This window comes from Taudactylus pleione, unplaced genomic scaffold (genome assembly GCF_031769625.1).
Source record: "Taudactylus pleione unplaced genomic scaffold, aTauple2 ptg000810l, whole genome shotgun sequence".
NCBI classification, from domain to species: Eukaryota; Metazoa; Chordata; class Amphibia; order Anura; family Myobatrachidae; genus Taudactylus; species Taudactylus pleione.
In genome coordinates, this window is record NW_028285212.1 from 2,881,078 (window position 1) to 2,895,953 (window position 14,876).

The 14,876-nt window shown below is 38.0% G+C and overlaps 1 pseudogene; it reads right to left on the reverse strand.

Annotated features, from left to right (window-relative positions):
- Positions 1-742: 742 nt before the first annotated feature.
- LOC148474835 (uncharacterized) lies at positions 743-1,774 on the reverse strand (annotated as a pseudogene).
- Positions 1,775-14,876: the final 13,102 nt, after the last annotated feature.

Below are 14,876 nucleotides of genomic sequence, written 5' to 3' on the forward strand. Positions count from 1 at the left end.
GACACCCCTTCATTTTTTTGACAGGCATCTATATACGCTTGGCGTTTCTCAGTCTGTACACCATTCGGGATAACCGGACGCCTCTTGTTTGTCCCTGAGATGTAATTTAATGTACCCTGAAAACAAATCATCGGATTGGTTATCAAAGTGCCACACCTCATAGATTTTACACACTTTGTAACCCTTGTCAATGGCTAAATTTAACTCTACGGTACACCACGTACCGACGAGGGCTCGTTCCTCATCATTATGTTCACACAACTCTGCATGCCCAGACTCGCAGCATGTTCGACATATGGGAAACATTAGTTTACCGAGCATTTTAACAGGTAGAACCGGAAAGAAAAGCCCACGCAGAGGGTACACTTTTACTTTGGCGATGCCAAAATATGTTGTGATATCGCCAAAATCTTTATAAATGATCCTGGGATGTTTTATAGGATATGATTTGGTTTTGTTGACAAATGGGTACCGACTGGTAAAATCATAGTAGTGTATGCGCTCGTCCTGTTGCGTTTGGTGATACAGCTTTATGGCGTTTGTACGTCCGCCATAAAGCGCAGTGTGTGGGTCCAAGGGTTCAGGCAATTCCCTGTCCTTAAGAAATGCCTGTAGACACGCATCCTCTTGTAACATTTTTTTCCACTCGCACTCCCAAATAACACGCACGTGAAACCCACACAGTTTAAGAAGAGCATTCTCACCTGCGTCTTGTGACTCAACTGACCGTAGGTCGTTTGAGTTACTTTGTTTTCATCATCTGGGTTGTAACAAGCGCTACATCCGTGATAAAAACAACCTTGGAACTCGAACGCCGTTTGTACACCATTGATAATGGCGTATTCTTCCAGGTAGTATCTACCGACTTTCTTCTCTCCCCATTTTAACATGTGTCTTATGTCTATGCCCTCTGTATGCGCTATGTACATTAACCACTGTATGGCTGGCTGGTGTTGAGTAGCGCTTCTGAGTCTTATGATAGTTATCGCCTGGTACAAGCGCCAGCGTGTTTTCCTTTAAAAATTTACATCGGTACATCATGGCCATACATACCGACGCTAATGTGGTAAGCTGAAACGGGTCAACATGCCTCTTAACAATGACTGGACCCTTTTTCTTATATACAATTATTTATACTGATGTCATTGCTAAAACGGCGTCTTGGAAGGTCTTACAAGCCCTCTGTAGTATTACCACATCCTGCTTGCAATAGTGTTTAAGTTCAGCCTGGAAGTTAAATGGCATATGCTTGTATTTCTCATACCACTCTTTGAATTCAGCTAACTCTGATTCCATCATATATTGTATGCCGAAATGCTGAATATCCGGCATGACACCTATATAATTTTGGTTAGCGGCGGTGTTAAAAAAAAAATGCGGGAAATGGCCTTTTGAGCCCTCAAATCCCATCACTTTTGGTAATCGACTGAGGTGCATGGGCAAAAAATTTAAAGAGTCGATAAATCTTATCATTAAATCAAGAACCTTAATGCACATCAGTTTACCACCTTGCGCCAGCACATCGATTTTAAATTTCTCCTTAATCAGTTGGCGCATTACAAAGTACCCATCATAACGACTGGCATTATGGGCTATGAATGTGTACCCCTCAAATTTTGGTCTCATGAACGTTTTTACAAAGTCTTCAATACAAGCAATGCCCTGAAATGCCCAGGAGATTGTTCATCCGCTGTTGTTTGAATCACCAGGACTGTTCACCCCCTAGTGCTAATGCATAACAGTAATTTGGTATGTGTACACCCGTCTCCTGCATACATTCAAAATCATAAAAAATGTATTTTTTTGTAGGATCCACAGGCTTAATGTTTTGGATATAACACAAATGATCCGCAAAACTGCCAACGCACACCTTGCAAACGGGACATGTCATTCCCCGACACTTGTGACCGGGGGTGGTGTACAAGCCGCAGCAGTCGCAATACAATTTTTCAAGACACGGTGTTTTGGAAGACAACGCTAGAGCCTTGTGCTCTTCAAAGCAATCGGTTGACCTGCAAAACACCCTACACACAGGGCATCTTAGCGCCGCTTTTCCTGTATCAACACACTCCTGTCTGAGACAGGCCTTACAAAAGAAGAGGCAGTCATGATTATTTTTGTGGTGGTACGCTGTGTTACAAAACTTGCAGAAGAATCGGGCACCCACAAACGCTTTTATGTCTAATATACCGTAGTAATGGTCATCGTGCCATAAGATAAACAGTATGTTGTCTTTGTATTGACTGTCTGTACAATAAAAATGCCAGTCTGTACTGTAGTACAGCACCTTAATCATAGCTTTTAAGTGATTTTCAAAACAAGCAATGTCACTAAAGCTGATCGGCTTATCAAGGGGCAGATTCAAAGCTTTATGAAGCTCAAGAGCACGCTTGTGTATAACGATATCCGTGACATTTTCATTGTCCAGAAGTTTGCAGAGACTAGCCGCCAGACACAAATTGTTACCGCTGTTATTGAAATCGTATAACAAATGCCTGCATTTCTCAATAATAAGACTGTGTGGTATTCTCCGCAGATGTCGGCCCGTCAGGGCACCGCCTACGCAATTCTTGAAAACAGAGATCACAAATTTCAACTCTGTATCAATTAAAACCTCAGAATTACTTTGCAGCGTGTTTGTTATCTGATTAAAAAAACTGACGGCATCTAATGTATCGTGCGGCCTGCGATGTGAATAAATTGCATTGTGTAAAGTACTGCCCTCCAACCTTAACTGCACATGGTCATTAAGGTCGACATTAACCATGTAGCTGTCGAGCAAAGTCTGTATTGCGTCGTGTATTGCCCTCATAGCATCTACAAACGATGTAACCCTATCCAAATTGACAAACCGGAAATGGTGGTGGATTTCAGACGCCCTGGAATTGGGGTGGTTTCACTCGTATCTGTCGATGGATTCTAATAACACAGGGTGCGTCTCCTCATTATTACCGGGAGATTCCGGACCGACAAGTACGGGTGATGCTACGGCATGATCCATCTGTGATGATCGTCTATCTACGCGGTGCGACGCTGCGTTGTCTTTCTGGCCACTAAATCTAAACATGCCATGCCGTCCTAGTCTAAGCTGTTTCTGTCTTGCGTTTATTAAAGTCTGAATAGCGTGCTTTACTTTTAAACGTCTGTATGTATTTTTACAGCGCTGCGCTCTACGCACTGCATGGCGGTTCAATCCACGACCCGTCATAAATAGTCATTTCTTTTTATTACCTAATGCATGGGCCTGTATGAATGCATTAGTTTCACTACCTAATCTATCCTGTTCTGTTACACCATCCATATAATGGTTAATAAATTCAAAAAGCACGCGCTGGTCATGTTGTTCGCTGTGCATTATTTCAGCATGTCGCATTAACAACCCCTCTGCTATGTGTTTCACGCATGTGAGCTCTCTAAAATTCATGCCTAACATAGCGTGATATTTTAATTTTGATAGCTTACTCACGGCTTCTGTCCTTGCTGCTGTACCTGTAGTGGGTTGTCGACCAACACCCGCACCTGTCGATCCTACACCTGATGGCCCTGCGACAGCGTCGTCCAGCGTGTTCTGCAGTGCTGGATGAGGTCTACCACTGTTGCCTGATGTCCCTGCGACAGCATCATCCAGCACAGCAGAAGGCTGCTCATTCACAGACACACTGACCCCGATGCTCGGGGCACCTGAAACACCACCTTCCTCATGCGATTCTACATCTGATGCCCAGAACACCTGGGCATCTTGAAGCAGATCATCATCATCCCGTATCAAAATGGACTCTACCTGCGTGTCTGGGATGATAATTGTATCAGATTGGGTTTCTGATATTGTAATAGGACTGACCCGCACAGATGGTAATATTATAACATTATGTTCTTTTGTATGCCTGCTCTTTCTTTTTGAGGTGATATTGCTGACCTCTGCGGTAGTATTAACGCTGGTGCAGGGCACTTGTTCATCACACCTGTTGGTCCTCTTAAACTTTGCGCAGTCTGTGCCAACACTTACACTAAGGCATGGTGATTGATTATTATCATCATCATCATCATCCTGACCTGTGTGTCTGTATGTCTTACCACCGTTACAACTTTCTTGTACACTTCGCAACGGCGTCAATCACCTTCTTTTAGGGGCTGATTCATCAGTATAACTCAGTCTCCTCTTTAATCGCTTTTGATTTAATGGTTCATGCACCCAATGCGTTGTGTGTGGCAAAGCTCTCACCCATCTGTTTGGCTTGATTTTATTGTACAATTGGTTCATTATCAATGGTGTAGAACCGGCAAGATGATAATGGCTGTTCAGAGGCACCGGTGTGCGTTGGTTCTCTTTGTCAGCATCGGACAATTGCGGTGTTGTTATCCTGCCCACTGTTGTATGGGCCTCTGGTTCTCCAGGCGATTCATCAACCGTTATTGTGCTGCAATAATCCACCAGACCAGTATTATATAGCGCATCCACATCAAACGCTAAAATAAAAAATAAAAAAGCATTTAGATGTGCAGCGGTGATATACAATTTGCTCTGTGGAAAAATCATCATTTTAGATGCGTGTAATGAATGTATAGCGTCGATTAATTAACTTACCCTTGATAGAATGCTCTCAGGGCAGTTCTGGCGCCAGTGGTGAACATGCTGGTGCATCGCGTATAAGATTTTCAATGGCTGATTGCCCACATGGTATGGTAGGACTGTCTGTGGAATACAGATGCATAATTTAAAAACATATTGCATGATCTACTTACAGGCATTTTGTATTGTCGTTAAAATACCCATGGATACTTACAGCTATTTTCTGACTGCGTTGACAATGCGTACCCCATGTAAGGATTCTGGAACGTTCCGATATCAGCCCCAAATGCGCATTCTGCGCCGTATGGGTCGGCACTTCTCAGGTCTTGACCGGCTGTTCCTGCATAGGATTAATTCTGATTAATTATGCACAAATAAACATTTGCAAAATAAATTACAAAAAAAAATAAATAAATTTTTTTTTTTATAATAATAATAAATAAAAAATTCAGCACCTTTTTTATATAAATAAATAACTTTATGTAAACGTCGTTAAATAATATATGACCACTTACGGGTTAGAGGCCGATATACATGATCTTCCTCATCTTGCGAAAGGCATGTGATCATATCATCGTCAGAAATCTCAAAGATGTTCTGGCTTGTTGACTGTTAAAACAAAATATTATATTAATATGCAAATCGTTTATATTTTTTACCGTTAACGCATATTTTTACATGATAAAACTGTGTTGTACATACCTCCATTATTATTTTTTTCTAAGGGTGTGCCTTGGAATAAAAGTTATGCTGAAAGACAAATTAAAAATATATATTTTAATTTCACATGGTCAACACCCTCTAATCATCATAATTACTCACAGATGGTGTAATGGTTAGCGTTACTGCCTCACAGCACTGAGGTCATTGGTTCGATTCCCACCACGGCCCTACCTGTGTGGAGTTTGTATATTCTGTGCTTGCCTGGGTTTCCTCCGGGTACTCCGGTTTCCTCCCGCACTCCAAAAATATACAGGTAGGTTAATTGGCTCCTAACTAAATTACCCTAGTGTGTATATGTGTGAGCATGTAGTAGGGAATATAGACTGTAAGCTCCACTGGGGCAGGGACTGATGTGAATGGTCAAATATTCTCTGTAAAGCGCTGCGGAAAATGTGTGCACTATATAAATAACTGGTAATAATAATAATAATACTTTAAAATGAATCACATGCATATTAACATGCATCAATCTGCAAAGCCAAAACTCATCACTAGATGCCACTGAAATCATACGTAATACACCACCTATCTTTGAAAATTTCAAATTCAATCCCACTGTTAACTGTATAGCATGAGTGGAACATTTGATTCATGAAAGAAATTCCAACGTATAATTCACGCAATATAAGTATCACTAACATATCCATATATATATATATATATATATATATATATATATATATATATATATATATATATATATATATATAGCTATATATAGCTTTATGTAATAAAAACGCAATTAAAAGAAGGTAATGTTTGTATAAACAAAATATAAATCACATGCATTACCAAGAGATGCTGTTAGATTAGGAATTACCAACATATATTTATAACCTGCTTGTTATGAAACACAAAAAATAGCAGTAACCGTTATAATTTAGGTCTTTATATTGTACGGAAAATTAGCTTTAATTTGAGTCAAAATAAACCATGGTTTTACAAGTTTAGCGCAGATTTTGGTTAAATGTTTAATCGTCCGCATGCTGTTATAAAAATGTGTGTATGTATGTGTATATGTATATATATATTTATATTTATATTTTTTTCATTTATTTAAATGCACGCTATTAGACATAGAGCGGCCTATAATTTAAATGCAAACACGAGATAATTTAACAAACAGGATACAACAATTATCTGGCTTTAACTTATATAACACAGTTTATCATTTGAGGTTAAAGACAACCTAATGCTAATATTGTGCCATGTTGCTTATTTGAATTTGTATCTTACAATTGAATACATATTTATAGTGATGCTATCGTATGAATCTAAGGACCGTATTTAACAAAGCCTGATGTTAAATAAAATCAAATCTTGATGTGAGATAAATTGTGATCATGTCTGGGTATGTCTGAGCCCATCCTCCAGAATGCACTGTTCTAGTTACATCTGGTGTGAAGACAGAACATGTGCTTCACATATGTCACAATTTCATGCTTCTCCACAGGATATAGGCCTGGACAAACATATTTTCCATCTCAAGGCCTGTATTTTAAATAGGCTGTCTGTATTTTAAATAGGCATACATGAAAACTCATAACCTTCTGACACAGCTGCACGACCTTTTGACATGGTCGTTTATGTTCTGTAATACATGGCCCTTTAATAAACAATCGTAACAACATCCTGCCTCCTTCAGAACGATGCCATGTGTGTGATAACAGACTCAGCCGGACACCCTGTTGTTTAAAAAAACATTAGCAGTTGTGACACAGACCCCAATCTAGTTTCAACACTAAAATCTTTTTTTTTCTGAAGCATTCCCACAATTATAATTATATTTACTCATTCTCTACTGATATGTGTGCGCCTGTGATAGGGGCTTTTAGTTTTCCCACTTTTATAGCTAAACTGTTTGAATCGAATAAACAATATTCACCGCTTGTAAGCCTAATTTATAAATCAGCACGCTATTTTAAGAGATCACATCATCTTGCTGATGCAACATCTAACATTATACACAGAATGCTTTTTACTCCCCAGCAACAACTTTCGATGAAAGCCCATTTTATTTCAAATGAAATAAAACACTATCACTGTTATATAATCCTATCGCATTTATATACATTTGACTTCAATTTTTATAACAAAACCCTATCAAAACGTTTGTATCTTACAATTGAATACATAATTATAGTGATGCTATCGTATGAATCTAAGGACCGTATTTAACAAAGCCTGATGTTAAATAAAATCAAATCTTGATGTGAGATAAACTGTGATCATGTCTGGGCATGTCTGAGCCCATCCTCCAGAATGCACTGTTCTAGTTACATCAGGTGTGAAGACAGAACATGTGCTTCACATATGTCACAATTTCATGCTTCTCCACAGGATATAGGCCTGGACAAACATATTCTCCATCTCAAACACAGAATGCTTTTCACTCCCCAGCAACAACTTTCGATGAAACCCCATTTTATATAAAATGAAATAAAACACTATCGCTGTTATATAATACTATCACATTTATATACATTTGATTTAGATTTATTTATCAAATCTAATCAAACAGATATCGTTTAATATGCATTTTATATGAATTTATAGTTTTTAATATTAAATTCATATAAAATGCATATTAAACGATATCAAAAAGGGGAGGAAAAGTGGGAGTGGCAGGGGGAGGAGAAATGGGCGTGGTACCTGTCAAATTAAGTTTGACGGAAAAGTGTTCTCTATCTACTAGTGTCTATTTGCCTGCTGTGTGGTCACTTCAGCTGCATTAATCTGTACATTTGTAAGCTTGTGCTGTCTGTGTCTTTTTCAAACAAATTATTCTCGAGGTGCCTGCACCATTCAATAATGTTTAAACTTTTTTTTTCCAGTCTGGTGCTTGTCTTGTCTAGACTGTATAGGTTTCTTTAAACCTTCTACATAAGATGTTACTAGTAAAGGAGCTAAGTCCTGTTTTCCCTGAATGTCTGGAATCCCACTATGGCATTGTACAGTCTTAAAGAATCTGGCAGTGTAATCTGCTACTGATGCCTTAGGATCCTGAGCAATGCTCATTATCTGTGTCCAGTCTATGATCGCAGGGAAAGTCTTGTTAAAAGCTGTTTCTAATGCTGTCCACATACTTTCTATAGCTCTATTGTCAACAATGTCATCAGCCTGCCACGTCAAATGTTGTTTTAAAGAGGCATAATTTTGTTTTCAGTAAGGCAGGTAACAATTGTAACAAGTCTTTGGAAGTTGGACTGTGTATATGTTTTGTTAAGACTGTGATCCCATGCAGCTTTAGGATTTTTTTTTGTGGATCAGGCATATTTTCTTCTAGGGCTCTAAGATCAGATGCCATTCAAGGAATGTGCATGGAATATGTCACTGATGGTCCTCCGGCTACTGCCGGGGGAGCAGTGATGAGGTTTACAGGGTTCAATGACTGCTGTGACACTTCAGGTGCTAATGGTGTGGATGTAAATGGTATCATTCTCCGGCCTCTTTCCTCAGATAGAGGTGCTATGACAGAATCAAGTGTGTGCATACCAGATGAATCTGAACACAGCTCGGAGATGTGTGTAGTGTCATTAGGAGGAGGGGAAGGAGCACTGGCAAGCAGCTGGGTAATGTCCGCAGCCCGAGCACCTTCCTCTAGGTTAGTTAGAATTTGGTTGGAGGTAGGGATACAATGCCGCCTCCCTCCTGTCATCCTCATCTACAGTTGTTTTAAAACCATGGTTTGTTTTGCATAGGGTGGTGGACATGCAGATGGAGGTAACATGGCAACAGATTCAGATACCCATAAACAAAAGGATTTCCATTCATCACAAGTTTTAAAAAAATGTCCTAGATTATTCAAAATTGCTCTGTCAAGTGTACCTTTAAGGGGAAAAGTTAGATTATCCTGTGTTCGCTTATTCTAATTTTTCAAATATTTCACCGCAATCATACCATGCTTTCGATACATATCACTGGCTGGGCCGTTCAGGGGATATTTCCCCTAGACAGATTGTCCCTGTCCCATTCTCTTTGTCACACTCCTGGTGCACTCTAATCCTCTTAACCCAGCCTTCCCCAGAAAAATAGGGCCCCTTAACGCAATAAGCGACCGGAACAGATGATCCAGTCAAAACCTGTCGTTGATGCATCCAACAAAAACAGAACCTTTATAAGCTAAATTTCCAATTGCAATAAAGCCCGGACCCTTGTTTTTCACAAGCGTGTGTGAAAGCTTGCTACTCTTTGGCCAAAAAGTCCTCACACCTTAAGTTTCATTCACAACAGCAAAACCACTCTCAGCTGTTTGCAAGCAGAGATCTTATTTAACTCTCAACACTTCTTAGTTATCATAGCTTCTCCAGTCAATCACACATTTAGAATAACACAGGATTTCCTAGTAGCAGTAAAACACTTTTTCACCTTAGTATTCAATGTTATTGAGACAATGCAGAGATCATGTAACCATTATCAGGAAATATAACAACCTAAAAACATGACATATGAAACATGAAATGTACAGTTCAATAATTGTTCAATTCAATAAATACAATAAGCAATAATTAATAATCACAGGAGATAATTATAGGAAAAAGTATGCATTCGCCTGATCCTTACCCTGAAAAAGGAGTCCGTTTTGGAGTTTACTTCGCTACACAGGACTGACCCACTGTATTATTCCATCACAGAAAATGAAAGGTAACATGAAAAGTATCTCACCTGCAGCTGCGTTATTTTCTGCGACAGAATCCAGTAGCCGTATTGTCCTGTGTAGGCAAAGATTCCAAATGGGCAGTAACACCAACTGTAGTAGAAAATAAATTGGTTCACTGGGATCAGATGAAATAGCATAACTTGTTTATTCCCATGTTTGGTCATACAAGGTTCATATGTCAAGAGAGACATTATCCATCATTTCTACTGTTCATGACCTCTCCAAAGACATCCTTTTGGTTTAAACTTAGATTGGAGATTTAGCATTTGTTCTTGTACCATGTAAGTAATACCATGTCTAGAGGGTGGGGGTAAAGATAAAGGAGTCATTTACAGGTCTATGCAACACAGTAAAAATAATTAACCCTTACACATTCAGCTTCACTTCCAACTTTATCCATATTTCCCTGACAATTTGAATATTGATAAAATGTTTATACTAGGAGGAAAGTATATTTTCAATTAATTTCTTTTATTACCAATATTCTACGATTACAAAAACAGATCAAATAATGTGATGATGCCACCATGATGCTAGTTGGATAGGTTTCCCCAGGCAAATGGTAAGAAATATGTTTACCTGCAGGTTACCATCGGAAATGGGGTTTATGTCCATGCTAAATCTGCACTATTTGCTCCTAGATAGTCATATACATAAACAGTTTATAATACAAGTAGCTATACATACTATAAGTCCACACACCATTAAACACTTCATACGCTATGATTTGTATACATAGAAACAGAGAATTTGACAGTAGATAAGAACTTCAACCCTATTTGCTCCTTAGATCTCTCTTAAGGATATTCTTATGCCTATCCCAATTGTGTTAAAATTGTTCTATCATCTTGGCTTCAAACACCTCTGATGGGAGGCTATTCCACTAATCGACTACCCTTTCTATGAAGTAATTTTTCATCAAACTTCCTCTGAGCCTAGCTCCCTCCCAGTTTCAGTGCATGTCCTTGTGTTCTTGTACTAATCTTCCTTTGGAGAATTATTGCTTCCCTCCTGTACCTTATTAAAACCAATGATGTATTTGAAAGTTTCTATCATTTCCCCACTTTCCCTTCCCTTCAAACTATACATATTAAGATATTTTAGTCTTTCCGGGTAAGTTCTGTGCTGTAGGCCATGCACCATTTTAGTTGCCCTTCTTTGTACCATCTCTAATGTATTTATATCCTTCTGGAGATATGGCCTCCAGAACTAAACACTATTCTAGATAAGGCCGTACCAATTACCTATATAGTGGTATTATCACTTCTTGTTTCCTGCATCTGATTTGCCTTTCTCAATAGTTTGTTGCATTGCTTGCATGCATTAAAGTCATCTGAAATGGTGACTCCTAAGTCCATTTCCTCCTCTGTATTAGTCTCCTTGATACTATTTTTAGCCTTTTGGTTATTGAGACCTAAGTGCATGATTTTGCCTTTTTTTTTTTTACATTAAACTGTAGTTGCCAATTTCTTGCCCATATTTCTAGTCCACTCAGGTCCTCAGGCAATTGTTTTACCTCTTCTGGTGTCTACCCTGTTGCATACTTTTGTGCCATCTGCAAAATGACTTTCCCTTCAAAACCATTTGCAATTTCACCAACATAGATATATACAGTATATATACTTTAGAAGAGAAATAGGGCTAAATTGGAAGGAGAACTGGGCATGGAGAGTGTAGGTCATAATCAGGAATAGTCTTTCTAAAAGGGACATTTGGGAGGTCTGATCTGTATCAGGGAAATTCCTATATTTGTATCCCCAACATTGATTAAAACCAGAAAAAAAATCTAACCCATTAATTTCACTGCAAAGTAATGTAAGATAAACTGGTACATGTGATCTGGAAATAGGGGAACATTTATTTGGAAATCATAACAGGTGAGCAAATTATGTAGAAATAGCAGCTGCATAACTTTTTATTGTTCCTTTGTACTGTACCAATTCAATATGGGAGATTTCACAGAAAATTCCAGCAGTGCTAAAAAGCCTGTCCTCGTTGTTATTAATGGGGACTATGATCTGAACCCTATGCACCAAACTCCAAAATGTGAAGCTTTCTGGAGCTTGGCCCCCATAGTTTACACAATATTCAGATTGAATAAACTACTTTTATCCTATGGAGGTTTACAAGCAGGAGAGAGAGGTCTTTTGTTCTCTCTCCCTCAGCCTCGGGCTGGCAGTGGAAGCTGACACTATGTACATGCACAATGTCAATGTTTAAGCAATGTTTTTTAACACAAGATTTTTAACATTTTCCAGGGATGTAAATCGCAGAGACAGCAGTTAATGCAAACAGTCCCTGCAAGTACCAATTGGTACATAATGGGGATCTTTTTAAAAATTTAAATATCATCCAAGATATAGGCCCTAAGATTCTTTGGTGACTTGTAACATACTGTACCTATAATTGTTTTGTACTGTCTTTGCATTTTAATTGAAAGAATATTTGGAACTTATCAAAGTAGCCAGAGCATCAGTGGTCTATTGTTTTTACTGCAGACAAATCATAGCACAGATCTAATTTTTTGAAATCTAAAGCTGCATACACACACAATGATTTAGTTAATGAACGATTTTAGTAAACGATTTTCTCCCTTGAAAAAATGAACTAAAATCATTTACTAAAGTTGTTCATTTACTATGTTCATTTAAATGTAATGAACAATTTTTTAGAACTACAAATGATTTTTGCATATTCCCTTACTGAAAATCGTTGAGTTGACAAGTCTGACTGAACTACAACTACAAACGTGAACGCGCATGAACGAAAATCGTTCATCGTTTGACTCAGAAAGTGAATGATTTTTACAAATGATTATCGTTAAACGATATAGTTAAACGATAATCGTTCAAAAAATCGTGTGTGTATGCACCTTAAGTAATGCATTGTTTCGGTCTAATTCAGCACAAGCTCCGTATTTCTAGGACAATGTAAAGTAATCCGGATGTGACTTTAGGAGTCCTGGTCCATTAACATCTAAAATAATTGTACAACTGGTCAGATAAGGACCAATAGTCAGCACTCTATATAGCAGGCCTGGTCAACCTGTGGCTCTCCCACTTTTGTGAAACTCCATCTCACAGCATACCCTACCAAGTTTTGCTATTAAGGAATGCAATAACTGTGGCAATGCATGCTAGGACTTGTAGTTTTACAACAGCTAGGACTGCTATAGAGGAAGAAGAGACTACTTCTACCACAACCTTTCATACAATGTGTGTATAATACAGTACAATAACTGGTGTTTTGTAGGATCACTTAATACAACAATATCCACTTATGAAAACATGAAATTTAAAGATCTGCAGAATTTGCTTCTATTACAATGGCAGCCTCTACTGGTAATCTATTGTGTAGAATGAACAATGATTTGTTGCTGTGATTTGTTTCACTAAAATTGTGACTGCTCAGCTCCCTTTTGTCACAAATGCAGGATACATACACCTAAACCTTCCTTGATCAATGCTGTACAGAATAGTGAAAACCCCATCAAAAGTGGTTCAAGAAATTAAATGTAAAAATAATATAAAGCAATGCGCTCCAAGCTTGAAGAAGGCAACTCCAACCTTATTGTGACTATCACCAATCACTAAACATAAATATAAACATAATAGGTAAAAAAAGTGTATTTCTGAGGTATGTAATCCCCTTAGTAGTTCATGAAGTCAATCCAAAAAAGGAAAATGATAAATCCATGTAAGATGTTTTATATCAGAAAATTTTTTATTCCTCAGTCAATTGTTGCAAACATAGATATGTAATGTATCACAATGTTCCTGTTCCTTCTTTCTATCTGGTTTTTCAACACTTTAACCCCTCAGTGTCAATGATATGCAAAACAAAGTAGGGAGGACACACATAGTGTATAACCAAACACATTTATTAATTAAATGACACAGATAAAATGGCTGCATACCATTAGACTTTTTATGAAAGGTGAAGAATATCACATATAAGGGAATGATGCTCACCCTATTGAGCAGTACCTTTACTAAAGAATGTCAGCAGCCCAGATTCTCCACCAATGCATTTCAACCTGTTTTGGTCTTTATCAAGGTGTATCTGTTCTATCTAGGATCCAGGTATATAGAAGTCCTATGTCCAATCATCTCTTTATTCATAAAGGGTGTGTCCTGACATTTATGATCCTGTTCTATCTCAGTGTTCATTCCAATACTTTAATCGGTATACTGAGATACATTATTACCTCATAAATGTTCTTATATGGACTATGAACGGAGTTCATAGTCCCTCATGGTTCCAGTATTCAGCATTGCTTACCAGCCCGAAGTGCATCACATTATATCCTGCTCTGCTGTATGTTAACCAATGTCTTAGTCTCATGGTGTCATCGATGATCGCAGTGTGTTCCACTCACCGGGACAGTGTGTGTCAATCCCATCATCAGTAATTGCTGTGTGGTCTGTCAATCAGAGCACATCGCCTAACCTCCAAATGTAACTAGTTCATTTTATAATGGTAATTACTGTATACATTTAAAAATTAGCAGTGTGAACCGTATGTTCTATAGTATTCTTATTATAAAACTAGTTAGTATATTCTACAACATCAAGGAACATAGTCTCGTAGGAAAATAAAAAGGTCCTCCGTCATTAAATGCTCACTCTGGAAAAATCCATGCAAAATTATCCAGTGGGATCACTGATCTGAAGCTGCACTATAAATCCACATATAAATATTCACATATACATATTTCATAGAGGCAATTTGGACTATTACAGTATTACATTTTAACATAAGATCCATGGGAATAACATTCCTTGCTATTGCACCATAAAAAAGTTAGTGGCGCCTTAATACAAATCTTGTCTTATAAATATCTTAAAAATCATATAAAATCATGAAATTAAAATAACAAAATATTGACAAAGTACATGTAGAGATGTAAACAAGTAATATTCA